This window comes from Arachis duranensis, chromosome 1 (genome assembly GCF_000817695.3).
Source record: "Arachis duranensis cultivar V14167 chromosome 1, aradu.V14167.gnm2.J7QH, whole genome shotgun sequence".
Lineage (NCBI taxonomy): Eukaryota > Viridiplantae > Streptophyta > Magnoliopsida > Fabales > Fabaceae > Arachis > Arachis duranensis.
The window spans coordinates 98444234-98448549 of NC_029772.3; the positions used below are offsets into that span (position 1 = coordinate 98444234).

Genomic DNA, 4316 nt, shown 5'->3' on the forward strand with positions numbered 1-4316 from the left:
ATTTATAAATGAAGAAAAAATTAAAATTAAAATTTAAAAAAAAATTCAAATTATGTAATTTTAGTTATTTTAAAAGCAAAAAAAATAATTCTTGAATAAATTTTAATTCTTAACGTTCCAAACAAGTTCTTAGTAATTACTCAGCTTAATAGAGTGGTCAGTTAAACAAGTAAACAATTGAAATTCTGATACGATAATTGCATTCACTATTCAGAGTTGTAGCATCAGACCGAGGTTAAATTGGACGGTCTTTAATCTTAGGCATTGTTTCAAACGGAGTTTGAGGAGAGAGACATGACTCATGGGGCATACATTTTTTTTTGGGTTTGGCTCATGGGGCATACATAGGTAGCACAAGAGGGCATTTATTTGGTCCTTTAACTAGACTGCATTGCGTAAGTAGATAATTTTTGGACCCTTTCTGTTTTGAGTCTCTTTGTTATTTTCTCACAAAATTTGTATCTGCCTATTCTTCTTTGTGTTTGTAATAACGGGTGGCTATGAGCCCATGACCAACAACGAAAAAAAAAAAGAAATAATAATGTGCGGTTAATTTCAAAGGCTTTAATGATTTAATTGTAGTGACGTCATAAATTTAAAAATATGATACCACAATGAAATATCAAACAAATAATGATAATAACAATTTATTTTTTTAAATCAATTTAACCTAAAAGATAATTCATAGCCTCTAAAAAACATAAGAAGAGAAGTTTATGACATCACAACCTCACAATATATGTACTATTCTAAATACGTGTACTAAAGCTTTTATTGTTCTATAACATCCTGTAATTACCTCTGATGTTCTTGACTCTGTTGGGTTTGCCGGAATTGTTATAGTTGGAACTTATCACCGGCGGATGACTGCACCATCCTCTTCGTTTTTACCTTAAACCTCTATTCATAGTCCTGTAACGCTCTCGCTCTTGTTCCGTTTGGTATTTTATTTCTCTGTATGTTCTTATTTCAATTATGATATCTAATATCTCTATTTTAGATTGTGTTGTTTATGCTGGAACTGTCGAAATTGTTGCTGCTGCGAGCGTAACCAGAGTTGAGGTTGTTACCACCGTCTTGGTCACGTTGGAATTGTCGCTGATGCTGCTGCCAGTTTAGACTAAGCATGGATTGTTGCGTTAAATAATACGACTGCGACATCGAGGTAGGGGGTTTAATTTAAGAATGCCCACAAAGTTTATTGAATAATTACAAATAAGTTTAATTGTTGTGAATAATTGATTGGCTATATGGATGTTGAATATGATTGAGCTTGTTGATTTTATGAGATTGATTGGTTATGTGTGAATTATGAATTATTGATAAATGATTGTTGAGAGTGCTGAATCTTGATGTTATTGGTTGATTGCTGTTGAGTTGGTTATTAGATATATTATAATGGTGGTGGGCTTGGTTGGTATTTGTTTGAAATTGATTTTGAGAGGAATTGAAGGTTGAATTTTGAAATGTTAAACTTTTGTAGGAAGCCTAATTTTTTGAGATAAACGACAATTTTGAAAAACAAACCAGTAATTCGATAATGATCGAAATAACGAGATTAAAAGTTAAAGTGAATTACAATGAGTATAATTGCTAAGATTTAAATTTTGAAGGTTTCGTATTAACTAGAAAATTAGTTATGTTTTTTTAAAGTTGTATTGTAAAATCAGATTTTCTGCATTACTTTTAAACGAAGTCAGAAACTTTGAAAAGCTATAACAAATTCAGTGATGATTAGAATTACGTAGGACCAAATCTGGATTAAACTTGGGAATGTATAGAGCTAAATTGAAAAATTTGAGGCATTTTCGTTAAATACACAATTTATGGAAAATTTTTAAATTTAGGTCGATAAATCTGTCCTGCAGCAAAAAAATTCAAACATGGCAGCAACTTGTTTATCTTGCTGCGATTCCTACAAGCTGAGTTTTGGAGCAAAACTAATTTTGTTTTAAAGTTTGATTAACTTGGTTCATTGCTCTAAAATGTCAAAATTTTAGGAGTTAAGGATTGGGAGTTGTGAATTTTTGAAAGTTAATGATTAAAGCTGGAGAGAATCAGTTTTCAGCAAGTTATGCAACAACTTCCAATACTTGTAACTCTTAGAATTGAATAACAATCAGGTTGAAACTAAGACACACTTGTTGCTAGATAAGTTAGGAGTTTACAAACCAAATTTTAGCCTATTCGAAGTTTTGTAGTAAAAGTTATACAAGTTGAAAGATACTAAGCTTGTTGGTTTCTAAAACAGATTTTGACTTATTTTTACCTAAATTTCAAAATCCACAACTCCCAATCCTTAAATCCTAAAATTATAAAATTTTAGAGAAATGAACCAAGTTAATCAAATTTTAAAACAAAATTAGTTTCGCCCCAAAACTCAACTTGTAGGAATCACAGCAAGACAAACAAGTTGCTGCCCTATTTAAACTTTTCTACTGTAGGATATATTTATCGACCTAACTTTAAAAATTGTCATAAATTGTGTATTTAACGAAAATGCCTCAAAATTTTCAGTCCAGTTCTATACATTCTCAAGTTTAATCCAGACTTAATCCCACACAATTCCGATCATCACAGAATTAGTTATAGCTTTTCAGAGTTTCTAACTTCGTTTAAAAGTAATGCAGAAAATCTGATTTTACAATACAACTTTGAAAAATCATAACTAATTTTCTAGTTAATACAAAATCTTCAAAATTTAAATCTTAGCAACTATACTAATTGTAATTTACTTTAACTTTTAATCTCATTATTTCGATCATTATCGAATTACTGGTTTGCTTTTCAAAATTGCCATTTATCTCAAAAAATAAGGCTTCCTACAAAAGTTTAATATTTCAAAATTTAACCTTCAATTCCTCTCAAAATCAATTCCAAAAAAATACCAACCAAGCCCACCACCATGATAATATATATAATAACCAGCTCAACAACAATCAACCAATAACTCCAAGATTCAGGACTCTCAGCAATCATTTATCAACAATTCATAATTTACACATAACCAATCAATCTCATAAAATCAACAAGCTCAATCATATTCAACATCCATATAGCCAATCAATTATTCACAACAATTAAACCTATTTGCAATTAATCAATAAACTTTGTGGGCATTCTTAAATTAAAACCGTTTAAATTAAACCCCCTACCTCGATGTCGCAATCATGTTATTTAATGCAACAATCCCTGCTTAGTCTAAAATGGCAGCGGTAGACAATTCCAACGTGACCGAGACGGTAGCAGCAACCCCAACTCTAGTTACGCTCACAGCAGCAACAATTTTGCCAGTTCCAGCATAAATACGCAGTACTAAAACATAGATATTAGATATCATAATTAAAATAAGAACATACAGAGAAACAAAGTACCAAACAAAACAAGAGCGAGAGCTTTACAAGGTTATGAATAGAGGTTTAGTGTCAAAATGAAGAGGATGGTGCAGTCACTCCTCTTCGCCAGTAACAAGTTCCAGCAATCCCAACAGAGCCAAGAACATCAGAGGCAATTACAGAATGTTACAGAACAATGAGAGCTCAGAAATGGTGGTGATTATGGTAGCTAGGCACGATTAACTCATTATAAACAACAGCAGCAGCCAGAAATTCTGGCGATGGCGTCGGCAGAGGAACGATTCCTCCTCTGTGTGTCATCCTTCTCACACGTTTCGTCTTCCTTCTCTGGCTCTCCCTCTCTCCAGCGATGGTGACTCCTCTATTCTCCTCCACGGCGGCGCTGAAGATCAAAGATGGCAACGCGAGCTCGGGATCCATGGACGCGACGGCAGTGATGGCAGCTCTACCCTCTAACCTCCATCGTGTCTCTCTCTCGACGCCTCTCCCTCATCCCTGTTCAACCAGCACCAGGGCGGACTACACGGAACGGCAGCGACGAGTGTGCAGGGCGTTGCAACTTCCATCCCCTCTCTTCTCCCTCGATTCCCCCTTCTCCTTCTCTATCTCTTTTATTCCCCTCAAGCTTTCCATGTTTTCGTTCTTCCCCTTTCTAAATGTATGTATTTTTTGTTTTGATTTAGGGATTAGGAAATTTAGGGTTTATTTGGGAATTTTAGAGTTAGGATTAAATATATATGAGTAATATAACAATTTTACAAAATATTTGTGATAGAATAACAATTTAGAATTTAAATATAATACTGTAAGAATTATTTTCAGAACAGATAAAACTTCATTTATCAATATATCATTGAGTTAAAATAATTATTTCAAATTTAAATTATAAAATGAATCTACTAATTACAATTTATAAAATACGTCGAAATATCAATTACCTAAATTAAATCATATGACCTT

General features: G+C 32.9%; 1 long non-coding RNA gene across 1 annotated transcript; it reads right to left on the reverse strand.

The window, feature by feature from the left end:
- Nucleotides 1-233: 233 nt before the first annotated feature.
- Nucleotides 234-4029, reverse strand: LOC110273848 (uncharacterized). Its single transcript, XR_008006191.1, has 2 exons — nt 3402-4029; nt 234-991 (listed from the first exon to the last, which is right to left on the reverse strand). It is a non-coding gene; the product is annotated as an uncharacterized LOC110273848 (long non-coding RNA).
- Nucleotides 4030-4316: the final 287 nt, after the last annotated feature.